The sequence below is a fragment of the Stenella coeruleoalba genome (genome assembly GCF_951394435.1).
Source record: "Stenella coeruleoalba genome assembly, chromosome: X".
Taxonomy (NCBI): Eukaryota; Metazoa; Chordata; class Mammalia; order Artiodactyla; family Delphinidae; genus Stenella; species Stenella coeruleoalba.
The window spans coordinates 58442413-58457430 of record NC_137152.1 but is presented as its reverse complement, the minus strand read 5'-3'; the positions used below and the strand labels follow the sequence as shown (position 1 = coordinate 58457430).

The 15018-nt window shown below is 39.2% G+C and overlaps 1 protein-coding gene across 1 annotated transcript in view; it reads left to right on the top strand.

Moving 5' to 3' along the window:
* The first annotated feature begins 2522 nt into the window (after positions 1-2522).
* RLIM (ring finger protein, LIM domain interacting) overlaps positions 2523-15018 on the top strand; it is a 36970-nt gene continuing 24474 nt past the window's right edge. The window contains exon 1 of the mRNA XM_079911525.1: positions 2523-2950. The gene's annotated coding sequence lies outside the window, so the exon portion shown is untranslated. The remainder of the gene's footprint in view (positions 2951-15018) is intronic.

Below are 15018 nucleotides of genomic sequence, written 5' to 3'. Positions count from 1 at the left end.
AATAAATTTCTGTTTGTGGATTTGTTGATCAAACAATATGGATATTTAGGCTTTTGATACGTGTTGCCAAATTACCTAAAAAAGGTTATATCAGTTTGTACCAGTAGCATATAAGTGTGCCCATTTCATAGTAACTTCATCAACACTTAATATTAAAAACTTTTAATCTTTGACATTCTGATAGGCAAAAAAGAGATATCACTGTTTTTATTTTTATTTCTGATTATGAGTGAGGTTGATTACTCTGATTAATATTATCATATGCTTATCAGCCAAATATTTTCTCCTTCTTTGAATTGTCTATTCATGCCCTTTGCACGTTTAATTGGGATATTTATCTTTTAAAAAAATTTATAATAGCACTTTTAGACTACAGATCTTCCTCAATTTACGATGGGGTTATGTCCCGAGAAATCCATCCTAAGTTGAAAATATCCTAAGTGGAAAATGCATTTAATACACATAACATATCAAACATCATAGTTTAGCCTAGCCTACCTTAAACATGCTCAGAAGACTTAAATTAGCCTACAGTTGAGCAAAAACATCTAACACAAAGCCTATTTTATAATAAAGTGATGAATATCTCATGTAATTTATTGAATACTGTACTGAAATACGGAATGGTTGTGTGGGTACAGAATTGCTATCAGTGTCTGGGTTGTTTACCCTCATGATGTGGCTGACTGGGAACTGCAGCTTGCTGCTGCTGCCCAGCATCACCAGAAAGTATCATACTGCATATCGCTAGCCCAGAGAAAGATCAAAATTCAAATCTGAAGTACAGTTTCTACTGAATGAGTATCTCTTTTGCACCATAGTAAAGTCAAAAAATCGTAAGTCGAACCACGTAAATTGGGAACTGTCTGTAGTAATACTAGCCATACATGCTTATCATATGTTTATCATATGTAGCATTTTTGCCAATTTCTCATTTCTCTTTTAATTTTATTATAAATCAGTACTACCCCTTAGCTGTCATATGGAAATTATTTTTCTCAGTTTGTCATTTGTCTTTTAACTTTATTAACCTTGTGTTTTGACATTCAGAAGCTTTACTTTCATTTATGAAGTTGTATTTAACAGTAATTCCTTTTATGGACTTTTTGTCATGTTTAGAAAGTCCTTCCACCTCCCCAAGGCTATAGACATATTCACCTACATTTTCCACTTCTTTTGTGATTTTATATTTTACATTAAGCCACGTTTGCCTCAAGAATATGTCAAGGAGTGGCTAATGTTATTGCCATAATCTCAATATCTGGCTTAATAGCAATTGCAGGCCACTGAGAACTCATTTTACACATTCTAGGTAAAAGTTCTAGTATATGACATGTAATATAAGACAAAAGCTGAGTAGAGACACAATACCAAACTCATATTCCCATACTGTCAAAAATGACAATATCAAGCCTGTTGGAAAGTTGAACAGGGAAGTATGAGGGATATTGTTGTAACTGCTTGGAGTGAAATATATTTCTGGCTGATGAAATGGCCGTCATGCCGAGGCCGGCACTCTATCAAAAAATATTTGAGGGCCTACTATGAGCTCGCTGCGGATATAACAGTGAACAAAACAAAAAGGTTTACTGTTCTTAAGGGGGTGGGGTAAACAAATAAATAATATATTTTCAGATGAAGTGCTCTAAAGAAAATTAAGCAGGTAAGGGGACGGGTAAGACGTTATTTCAGATAGGGTGGTTAGGGAAGTCTTCTCTGGGGAGGTGACAGTTGAGAAAAGGTAAAGTTGTAGAGGTGAGAACAAGTTTAGTTCGCTGGAATAATACTAAGAAAGCCAGTGTAGCTGGAGTGTTACCTGAAAACACAGAAAACAGAAAAATGGGGAAAAAAAAACAGGGACACACCCTAAAACCGTGGTTGTTTTTCTTTAACTGTGAAAACGGCAGTTGGATGCTGGGTAGCTCATTCTCTACCTTCCTTCACACATTACCATCTAAGAAAGGCCTTCCTTAACCGCCCTTAAATTCCAACCTTATCAGATTTTCCCACCGTTTTACAGTCACCGCCCTCTTCCAAGGATTTCAGAATTACCATCTCAGAGAGGCCACCTCTGACCACTCTTTTTAAAACTGCAATTCCCGTTTGCCCCCACTGGGCGTTCTCCCGCCCATCTCCCCCCGCTTTATTTTTCTCCCTAGCATTTATCATCAACTATATATATGTTATACATATATATACACATATATATATATAGTAATTATTGTCCCTCCCCCAAGTAGAATATGAAGACCCACGAGAACTGGGATTTTGGTCCGCTTTAATTTCCGCTGTATCCCCAACATCTATAATAGTGCTTGACACTACAGCTGGCGCTCGATAGATGTCGAATAAAGGTAGGATGCTGTATTAACCGGTCCGGACTAACTGTGTGAATCGACGTCAGGTTAGACTAGTATCGCATTTCTCACTCTGAAAAGGGTTTCCAGCAGTCAGACGATGACATCCTCCAGCTTTCAAAACTGGAAAGCCAACTTTCCCACAATTCTCAGAACACGAAATTTCTCGCCACAATTCAAAATGGCGGAGGAGGGTGGGGCCTGTCACATGGTGGGCGTCACAGCGGTTTTCCTTTTCCAGGCCGCGGCCCGCCTTGCCGCGTCGTCAGCCGGCAGCCTTCTCCTCCCACTGAGCCTTTTCAAGCAATCGCCTGGGATTGGCTACTCGGCTGGGAGTCGGGCTGCGGGGCCCGGACGCGGCATCATCACTTCCTGTTGTGGGCAAGCGTTTCCTGTCGCTGCTTGGTAACAATGGGGAAGATAATGGCTGCCTGAGCAACGTCTCCGAGCAGGCGCTGGGCTAGAGGCGGGTCTCAACCAGCGACTCATCGGAGGCGGGCTTGAGAGCGGCGGTAGGGGAGGCGCGCAGGAGCCCCGGCGGCGGCGGCGGCGGCGGCCGGACCGACCGAGTCGGATCCCGACACTAAAACCGAGTAAGTGAAGCCTTGGGAATCCTGAGAAATGGATGGAGAGCGAGAGGAAGACAGCGGAGCCGCGGTTACTGCGTTCTCTCAAAATGGCCTGAGTGGCGCATCGTGGCGGAGGCTCAGCGCCGCCTCCGGACCCCAGGCGCAGGTTGCTGCGGGGGGCTCCGTGGCGTAGTCGCCGCTGCCATTTTAGTTGGGTGTATGGCCGACAGGCTCTTTGAAGAAGGGGAAGGAGGTGGGAAGTACTTCCTCTTCGTGGCCGCTCGAGCCGCGGCCGGGGCCCTCCAGAACCTTAAGAATTTTGGGCAGGCGATTTTCGAGTGTTGGCTTCAGGCGTGAGAATCTTTGACCGTCTCAGGTTTTTCTCTCCTCGGTTCTCTGGAGACTTCCCTCGCGTCCTCCTCCCCCCCTCCCTTTTACATGGCGGGCTTGGGGTTAGGAAATGGGGGAAAAATCAGGCTGCTCTAAGTTAGATGCTGAGAACTTGCGGGCCTTTATATTTCCCAGGATTTGCAAAACCCCATTTTGAGCCCTTCTGCAGGGCACTATCAATTAGGCGCCCCCTGGGGCCACGATGACATCTTCCCTGAGGATCTGAGGCAAATGTGGTTTACTCCCTTGCTCGAATAACCCTGGCATATCCTTTGGCAGATATCACTGCAAGGATCCCCCCAAAAGGGAGGGAAAAGCTGTTGCGTGTTTGTTGTTTTTCCCTGGGTGAGGGTGGGAATTGGGCCAAATGATTTTGAAGTTAATTTCCGTTCAATCCGTGAGCAACCCAACCCCTCCCCCCTCAAAAAAATGCCTAAGGGTCTCGGCTTCTGCGGGCGGTACCTGCCACGTACGCCATAGCTTTAGTAACTAGTATTAACCGGTTGGGCTTCTGCTTCCTGAATACTCAGTCCCTTTTTCCCTTATGCTGATTAATTTCAAGATGGAGGAGACAGCCACGTTCCTTCCCTAGACAGTTTCACCATACTTATTCCACAGGTTAGTCCGGGATTCTGAGGACTAGCAGGCTTGTTATTTAGGTCATTCTTTAGTTTGGGGGCAAGAGGAAGCATTTATATCAGGTTGTCATCCACTGTTTGCAAGGTCCCAGAATAATTTTTTGCTGGAAATAAGGAGCCCGCATTTCCTGAATCAGAATTAACCGCAGTGGCTTTGGATGATTGAAGGAAGAAATAGACATACTATTACTAATCATTTTTTGATTCTTCTCCTTATTAAAGACAGAATACTTATATCACCCCATCAGGTACATTATGTCCGTCCTGGATGACTTGAGAGCAGGCAGGCACAGTTATCGCTCCCCCAAAATCGGTTTTCTAAGTTGTAAAAATAAAGTACCCGGGAAGACCAATCTAAATATCTTTTAGTTGGATTTTAGTATACTCTTACTGAAAAAATGTTTTTCTTTAGCCTAAGATGTCCTGATGATCTTTCATACTTTAATTACTGCCTTAGGCTAGTGTAATGTGCCAAATAAGTTTTTGGAAGTAACTGAGAATCTGAAAATAATTAATGGTCTCATGAGAAAAGGCCTATTTTAAGTAACTTTATATTAAAAGGTAGATTGGCTCTCGGCCTTTAAAGGCTATCTTATATATAACATATAAGATTCCTGGTTCCCTCTGACCTTCTCAGTCTCCCCAAATATCCTAATACTAATGTTGAGTTACGTTGGGTTGTGGTGAGTGTGTGTGTGTATGTATGTGTGTGTATCTGTATCTAAAATATATAGGATATGTATTTTTTTAGGATGTGTCTGTTTCAAAGAAAATGTCTATCTTATAAAAGAGGAAGAATAATGGATTCTTTTTTTTTCTAGAGCAGAGAGTGAAGAAAACTAAAATCCAGTTTATTGTATTACAATACTATGTCATATAACAGTCAGGTAATTTATTTTTTGTTGCGTCTCCTGATGATTTATGTGTAGAATGCATGTTTAAAAATATTTATTCTGTTTTGCAGGCCCTGTAATTGGATGGGCTTATTTGATATATGTTAGTTGGTCTTGGGTATTCTTCATGATCAGAATGGGTGTTTTTCACTGGGAATTCAAAAGGTAGTGTTCCTGAGTAGCTGGAACCTCATTAGTGCTGTACCTGTCAATTTTTTTCCTTTAAAATAACGTTTGAAATTTACCAGTACCTGTATGGAACAGAAAAAACAATACAGAAATTTGCTGCCTTAAATTACTGTTGGAATGAGATGGGTATAAATAAATAGTGTTTAAATGTTTATTGAATAACAAAATGAATTATCAGTAGACTGTATTACAGGAATATAATCTCATTATTTTGTGTGACATTCGATTTTTTTCCTTCAAGGTCCAAAAAGTCATAAATGATATATAATACTCTAATTGGTATTAACTCCTTTCACCATCATTGTTAAGGTAGCCACATAATTTATTGCCCTAGCCAGGATGCTTTTAAGAGCAAAAGGGACATTATTAATAATGCATCCAGGTGCAAACCTGCATTGTCCCAGGCAAACTGCGATGGGTAGTTAGCCTAAATTCATAACTAATTTGTATTGAATACTTATGTGCTAGGTCCTGTGCTTCACATGCATCATTTTGTACTCCTTACAGCAAAGCTTCATGAGGATGTTACCTATTTTACAGAGGTAACTGAGACTCAAAGGAGAGATTAGGTAATTTGTCCTCAATTACATAGCTAATAAGTGGTAGAGCCCCCATTTTAACTCAGGTCTGTCTGATGCCAAAGTCACTAAGGTTTTATGTCTTTAGACTTAATTGCTATCTAATTAGATTGGAAATGCAAAGAATGAAAGGTTGTAATTTTTAAAATCTGTAGGTTATTTGCATCAAAAACTTTTGTTAAAGGAAATTTGCTTTATGAAGCAGGTGAGACTTATTTAGCAATTACACCCTCTTTTTTGGTCTGTCAAGGTTCCTGTTTCAGCTGTTAACTGCTTGTGAAAAAGTTTGATAAACTTAATTTAAAATCTGAAGTGGCTTTAAGAAATAGCTTAATAATGAAGTCATCTAGAACTGTTAGGCTGATTGGATATATTCTTTCAGATTAGTGAACATGTAGTGAGGCCTTAAATAATACAGTAGATCAAATGCATTTATGGAATTATAATGTGTATATTACTTTTCCCAAAGCTCTAGCAGTTTGGGAAATAGAGCAAACCACTCACCAACCTCCTGTTCCCTTGATTTACTGTAAAGTGGATAACAAATTAGAAAGTAAAAAGTCCTCTGTCAAACCCAGACCAATCAGGTGCTAGAATTTTGGGCCACTGACTAGGGCTGGGACATGTTTTTCTTTTGTAAGTCTAATTCCTTAACATTTCTGTATAACACAGACATTTCCAAAACTTTATGGCCCATTGATTTTAAAAAGTATCCAACTTACGTGATCCTTTGACATTTTGATACCCAGTGTAAGAAAGCAGTAACACTTCTGTGTCTATTTTTCCTTCGTTATTTTTTTTTCCAACCTGGAATATGGAAGTTTCCCAGATAATCAAGCAGTTCATTTTACATGTAAAAATCTTGACAATCTTGAACAATTTGGGAATATATTTGTGAACTTGTGGTTTTGCTCTTGAAATATATACTTGATATTTTTGCTGTAGATATTCTTGTATTTTAGTGCTTCAACCCAAGGTTTTAATTTCATTAGTCATAATATCACCAACATATGTGGGAGACAAATATCTGTAGACAGTGCATGGTATATGTATGTAGATTTGTGGACCTCTTGCAATAATTTCACTACTACAGGTTTGGCTGCTATTACAGCATTTACATGGTGATGAATGTGATACTTTCTGTGGGGGAGAGGAGATATTTGTGTTCAGTGTTTTCAGTTTTTTCGAATGAAAAATGATCTCTTTCCTCTTGTTCTTCACTTGAGTGTATGAAGAAAGGATTTAACTCTAATTACAATTTTCATTTTTTATTGACCAAAGTTCCTGTTAGTGTCAATTACATCTAAGATGACCATATAATTTATCCAAACTGGGACACTTAGGCGTGAAAGAGGGCCATATTAATAATTACTACAGGACAACAGTTGTAGACTGCTACTCTTCTGGACAGACCGTGGATATATGGTCAACTTTGTCACCATTTCTGTGTAGGAGCACTGGTTCAGGGATCACAGTTGTCAACGTGTTTGGTTCTGTAACACAGTATTGTTTTCCTCAAACAATATAGCAGTCATTTGTATTTGTGTAGATAATATTTTCTTTTTTGGTCAAGTGATTTTAATTTTAAAAATTGACTTCACTCTTTTAAATAGTTCACTTTGGTGGAAAACTTATTTCTTAAAAAGTAGTACTTTACCATGAGATATCATCTCACACCAGTCAGAATGGCCATCATCAAAAAATCTAGAAACAATAAATGCTGGAGAGGGTGTGGAGAAAAGGGAACACTCTTGCACTGCTGGTGGGAATATGAATTGGTTCAGCCACTATGGAGAACAGTATGGAGGTTCCTTCAAACACTACAAATAGAACTACCATATGACCCAGCAATCCCACTACTGGGCATATACCCTGAGAAAACCAAAATTCAAAAAGAGTCATGTACCAAAATGTTCATTGCAGCTCTATTTACAATAGCCCGGAGATGGAAACAACCTAAGTGCCCATCATCAGATGAATGGATAAAGAAGATGTGGCACATATATACAATGGAATATTACTCAGCCATAAAAAGAAACGAAATTGAGCTATTTGTAATGAGGTGGATAGACCTAGAGTCTGTCATACAGAGTAAAGTAAGTCAGAAAGAAAAAGACAAATACCATATGCTAACACATATATATGGAATTTAAGAAAAAAAAAAGTCATGAAGAACCTAGGGGTAAGACAGGAATAAAGACGCAGACCTACTGGAGAACGGAGTTGAGGATATGGGGAGGGGGAAGGGTGAGCTGTGACAGGACGAGAGAGAGTCATGGACATATACACACTACCAAACGTAAGGTAGATAGCTAGTGGGAAGCAGCCGCATGGCACAGGGATATTGGCTTGGTGCTTTGTGACCGCCTGGAGGGGTGGGATAGGGAGGGTGGGAGGGAGGGAGACGCAAGAGGGAAGACATATGGGAACATATGTATATGTATAACTGATTCACTTTGTTATAAAGCAGAAACTAACACACCATTGTAAAGCAATTATACCCCAATAAAGATGTTTAAAAAAAAAGTAGTACTTTACCAATTAACACCAAAATTGCCAGTAATCAGTGACTTTTACATTAATAACTTAAAAATAAACACATGAATCTTTTGGGTTTTTGAGTCATTTTTTGACTTCTTGAGAATAATGAGAAGTCAGAATTGAGTTAGTGTGAATAAGACCAAATTCTAATTTAGTGGCATAGCTTGATAATAAAAGAGCATGAACTGGGTTGAACTGGGTAATTGAAGATTAAATTCACTGTCTAAAGTACTTGAGTGAATTGAAATGTCATTATAATGGTTTCTTTTTTTAACTAACTTGATCCTGTGAATTGGCAGCATTTGGCTTGGTCTCCATCCTTTGATTTGTTGACATTGTTAATATTCTTCGGTTTAACTGTTTTAGAGGGTTGTTGTAAATCAGAATTATTTGTGAGCTGCAGACTTCCTGCCAAGAGATTAGACACATGCTGAATCCTTTTTTTCCTGCTGTCCTTTTCAAGTGGTAGAGGTAGAAGAATATAAACCAGGCTAAGCTAACATTGCCATGCAGATATTTTATAATCCCATTTTGCTCTAGTAGTATCAGCAGTGGTGGAGGCCTTAGTAGCATCCTCTGATAGGCCAGTAATGGAAGTGATCAGCAAATTGTGTGGGTGGTGAGAGGTACCGTGCAATAAGTAAAGGCAGTGAAATATAAACCCTGCCCTGTTTTTTAAAGAGGAATGCTTTATATTTCTTTAAAAAAAAATAAGATAGTCATAAAAAGAGACAGAAGTGTATGAGTGAAATAGCAGTAAGAAAAGCACAGCTTCTAAGCTTACATCCTAGTTATTCATGTTTTTTCTTAAGCTTTATTTTTCTGACTTAGTATTGTAATGTGATGCAGGTTATATCTTATTCATAGTCACAGATTCATAGAATTGGAAAGGTATCTTGTAGATAGCTTAATCCAGTACTCTAATATTGATGGAGATCCTGAGACACAAAAGGTTAAATAAATTGGCCAAATTTACAGTTACTGTTACAGCCAAGAGTAGAATCTAGTATCCTGTCTTTTTCCATTTTCACAGAGCTAAATTCCACCCTGCTACTCATAGAATAAAAAAGCTATCTGGTAATCAACCTTTGATTTGCTACAAATGCTGTAAAATTTTAATGAAACATTCTATATAGGAACAATTCCCAACACTTTTGTATATAACTACATATACGATGGTATTTTATTTTCATGACCTCAGATTCAGCAGTTCTTTGTGATTTGACCTTTTTTTGTTTTTAACTATATTGAGTATTTTTCATTTTGGTGATGATATTATTGAGCTGACATTTTCATTATTCACAAGGCTTGCATGTCATTAATTCTCATCTACTCTGAGGTTCTTAATGAAGAAGCTCTGTTGCAAACACAATAATGTTTGCCCTTCTCTTTTCAGTATGACACATTTTTATGTTGGTACCTATGTTTTTTTTAACTGGCATGTTGTGCTTTAGAACACTATCGAGTTTTGGAGCTTGTATGAACACATCCAAAAGGTGACGATGCTCAAGGTATAATACTTTAGTAGTTGGTTGGTATTAGGTTACCTTGATTCCTCCCTCACACCATACCTTTTTGGTTTTTTGTTGTTGTTTTTGTTTTTCTTGTTTTTTGTTGTTGTTGTTTGTTTGTTTGGGTTCTTTTTGGCAGTACGCGGGCCTCTCACTGTTGTGGCCTCTCTCGTTGCGGAGCACAGGCTCTGGACACGCAGGTTCAGTGGCCATGGCTCACGGGCCTAGCCGCTCCACAGCATGTGGGATCTTCCCAGACCAGGGCATGAACCCGTGTCCCCTGCATCGGCAGGCAGACTCTCAACCACTGCGCCACCAGGGAAGCCCTACCTTTTTGTTTTTGTTTTTGTTTTTGTTTTTTTTTTTACCTTTTTGTTTTTAAAAAGAGGTTATTTCTTCCAGACTTAATAGATGTGGCTTATTTTAAAACTGATATTCACACAGGCATTTGAATTCCAGAATTCAGTTTTTTAAGTCTGTTGTTTTGTTAACCATATATTTTAGTGCCTTGAATCTTCTTAATGCAGTATGTCCATTGAATATAGTATGCATGTACTTATACTTAGCACCAGGTCTTCTGACCCATTAGTACTGAGCAGTATGTTTTCTATGTTTTTTTTTGTTTTTTGTTTTTTGTTTTTTTTTGCGGTACAGGGGCCTCTCACTGTTGTGGCCTCTCCTGTTGCAGAGCACAGGCTCCGGACGCGCAGGCTCAGTGGCCATGGCTCACGGGCCCAGCCGCTCCGCGGCATGTGGAATCTTCCCGGACCGGGGCATGAACCCATGTCCCCTGCATTGGCAGGCGGACTCCCAACGACTGCGCCACCAGGGAAGCCCGCTTGCTGTTATTTTTGATATTATACATTCGTCCCTATTCTATAATATATAGTCAATTCTCATTATTCTTGTAGATATTTTCTATAAACTCACCATAAGCACTGAATTAATGAGTACTGAATCCCAGCCCCTAGGGGAAATATGCACACACACACACACACACACACACACACAGTGGTAAGTAGACAGATATGTATGTATACAAATATCTCAGATTATGATCTTAAATTATAAAATCAATTCTTGGTAGTTTCCATTTTCTTTACAGTATTTTCTTTTTTTTTGCGGTACACGGGCCTCTCACTGTTGTGGCCTCTCCTGTTGTGGAGCACAGGCTCCGGATGCGCAGGCTCAGCGGCCATGGCTCACGGGCCCAGCTGCTCTGCGGCATGTGGGATCTTCCCGGACCGGGGCACGAACCCGTGTCCCCTGCATTGGCAGGCGGACTCTCAGCAACTGCGCCACCAGGGAAGCCCCTGAACAGTATGTTTTAAGTGACTTTTTGCCCTAACGTTATAACAAAATTACATTTTTTAAAGATTGGCGTATGTGGATTAGGAGAATTAAATGAAATACTTTTAGCAGTGGTTAGAAACATAGTAATCTGCATAATTTTTATTAATATATGATAATGACTGTAGGAGAATTGGAGATCACTAAAAATGCTTTAAAATTCTCAAGGTGAATAAAATCTGCTTTAAACTCCCTAGTTACAGAATAAATCTCAGGTTTGGTTTTCTTGCTGGCTTTTCCTCCCCGGAATTAAATTTACCTGACACAGTCATACATTTATTGACCAAATGAGTAGTTTTTGAAATGACTGGGCAAATTTTCTAATTTGGCTGCTTGTGTTCCAGGAATGGATTTGGATATATTGGCACACAGTATTCTGAAAGAAATAAGCGTAATAAAACATATTATTTATCCGAGGGGCAACTCTATTTAAAACAAAAATACTAAAAGTTGACTTATTAAAAAATAAGCCCTGCTGGGTTCAGACTGCTTATAAAAGCTGTTTTGTCATTTTGGAAGTTTTCATACCAGAAATGAACATGGTCTAAAAAGCTCACAGTGAGGTTGAATACGTTGGACATGCCTATTGGGACTGGTATTTAGTTTATAGTCTTGTATACTACAAAGCTACAGTAATCAAGACAGTATGGTACTGGCACAAAAACAGAAAAATAGATCAATGGAGCAGGGTAGAAAGCCCAGAGATAAACCCAAACACATACGGTCACCTTATCTTTGATAAAGGAGGCAGGAATGTACAGTGGAGAAAGGACAGCCTCTTCAATAAGTGGTGCTTGGAAAACTGGACAGGTATATGTAAAAGGATGAGATTAGATCACTCCCTAACACCATACACAAAAATAAGCTCAAAATGGATTAAAGACCTAAATGTAAGGCCAGAAACTATCAAACTCTTAGAGGAAAACATAGGCAGAACACTCTATGACATAAAACACAGCAAGATCCTTTTTGACCCACCTCCCAGAGAAATGGAAATAAAAACAAAAATAAATGGGACCTAATGAAACTTCAAAGCTTTTGCACAGCAAAGGAAACCATAAACAAGACCAAAAGACAACCCTCAGAATGGGAGAAAATATTTGCAAATGAAGCAACTGACAAAGGATTAATCTCCAAAATTTACAAGCAGCTCATGCAGCTCAATAACAAACAACCCAATCCAAAAATGGGCAGAAGACCCAAATTTCTCCAAAGAAGACATTTCTCCAAAGAAGATATACAGACTGCCAACAAACACATGAAAGAATGCTCAACATCATTAATCATTAGAGAAATGCAAATCAAAACTACAATGAGATATCATCTCACACCAGTCAGCATGGCCATCACCAAAAAATCTAGAAGCAATAAATGCTGGAGAGGGTGTGGACAAAAGGGAACACTTGCACTGCTGGTGGGAATGTGAGTTGGTACAGCCACTATGGAGAACAGTATGGAGGTTCCTTAAAAAACTACAAATAGAACTACCATATGACCCAGCAATCCCACTACTGGGCATATACCCTGAGAAAACCGTAATTCAAAAAGTCATGTACCAAAATGTTCATTGCAGCTCTATTTATAATAGCCAGGAGATGGAAACAACCTAAGTGTCCATCATCGGATGAATGGATAAAGAAGATGTGGCACATATATACAATGGAATATTACTCAGCCATAAAAAGAAACGAAATTGAGCTATTTGTAATGAGGTGGATAGACCTAGAGTCTGTCATACAGAGTGAAGTAAGTCAGAGAAAGACAAACACCGTATGCTAACAGATATATATGGAATTTAAGGGAAAAAATGTCATGAAGAACCTAGGGGTAAGACAGGAATAAAGACACAGAACTACTAGAGAACGTACTTGAGTATATGGGGAGGGGGAAGGGTAAGCTGTGACAAAGTGAGAGAGAGGTATGGACATATATACACTACCAAATGTAAGGTAGAGAGCTAGTGGGAAGCAGCCGCATAGCACAGGGAGATCAGCTCCGTGCTTTGTGACCGCTCGGAGGGGTGGGATAGGGAGGGTGGGAGGGAGGGGGACGCAAGAGGGAAGAGATAAGGGAGCATATGTATATGTATAACTGATTCACTTTGTTATAAAGCAGAAACTAACACACCATTGTAAAGCAATTATACTCTAATAAAGATGTAAAAATAAATAAATAAAATAAAAATAAGCCCTGCTGGGTTAAGCCTGCTTATAAAAGGTGTTTTGTCATTTTGGAAGTTTTCATACCGGAAATGAACATGGTCTAAATAGCTCATAGTGAGGTTGAATACATTGGACATGCCTATTGGGACTGAAGGAATGTATTTATTTAAAGTTTATAGTCTTGTATACTACAAAGCTACAGTAATCAAGACAGTATGGTACTGGCACAAAAACAGAAAGATAGATCAATGGAACAGGATAAAAAGCCCAGAGATAAACCCACACACATATGGTCATCTTATCTTTGATAAAGGAGGCAGGAATGTATAGTGGAGAAAGGACAGCCTCTTCATTAAGTGGTGCTGGGACAACTGGACAGGTACATGTAAAAGGATGAGATTAGATCACTCCCTAACACCATACACAAAAATAAGCTCAAAATGGATTAAAGACCTAAATGTAAGGCCAGAAACTATCAAACTCTTAGAGGAAAACATAAGCAAAACACTGACATAAATCACAGCAAGATCCTTTTTGACCCACCTCCTAGAGAAATGGAAATAAAAACAAAAATAAACAAATGGGACCTAATAAACTTCAAAGCTTTTGCACAGCAAAGGAGACCATAAACAAGACCAAAAGACAACCCTCAGAATGGTAGAAGATATTTGCAAATGAAGCAATTGACAAAGGATTAATCTCCAAAATTTACAAGCAGCTCATGCAGCTCAATAACAAACAACCCAATCTAAAAATGGGCAGAAGACCTAAATTTCTCCAAAGAAGACATTTCTCCAAAGAAGATATACAGACTGCCAACAAACACATGAAAGAATGCTCAACATCATTAATCATTAGAGAAATGCAAATCAAAACTACAATGAGATATCATCTCACACCAGTCAGAATGGCCATCATCAAAAAATCTAGAAACAATAAATGCTGGAGAGGGTGTGGACAAAAGGGAACACTCTTGCACTGCTGGTGGGAATGTGAATTGGTACAGCCACTATGGAGAACAGTATGGAGGTTCCTTAAAAAACTACAAATAGAACTACCATATGACCCAGCAATCCCACTACTGGGCATATACCCTGAGAAAACCATAATTCAAAAAGAGTCATGTACCAAAATGTTCATTGCAGCTCTGTTTACAGTAGCCAGGACATGGAAGCAACCTAAGTGTCCAGCAACAGATGAATGGATAAAGAAGATGTGGCACATATATACAATGGAATATTACTCAGCCATAAAAAGAAACGAAATTGAGCTATTTGTAATGAGGTGGATAGACCTAGAGTCTGTCATACAGAGTGAAGTAAGTCAGAAAGAGAAAGACAAATACCATATGCTAACACATATATATGGAATTTAAGGAAAAAAATGTCATGAAGAACTTAGGGGTAAGACAGGAATAAAGACACAGACCTACTGGAGAATGGAGTTGAGGATATGGGGAGGGGGAAGGGTGAGCTGTGACAAAGCAAGAGAGAGGCATGGACATACATACACTACCAAACTTAAGGTAGATAGCTAGTGGGAAGCAGCCGCATAGCACAGGGAGATCAGCTCCATGCTTTGTGACTACCTGGAGGGGTGGGATAGGGAGGGTGGAGGGTGGGAGACACAGGAGGGAAGAGATGTGGGAGCATGTGTGTATGTGTAACTGATTCACTTTGTTGTAGAGCAGGAGCTAACACCATTGTAAAGCAACTGTACTCCAATAAAGATGTGGAAAAAAATAAAAGCAAACAAAATGAAAAAAAAATAAAGTTTTTAGTCTTGGCATATATTGGGAGGCAGTTGTCCATTTAGTGAAAAGTTGACTGGATTTGGAATC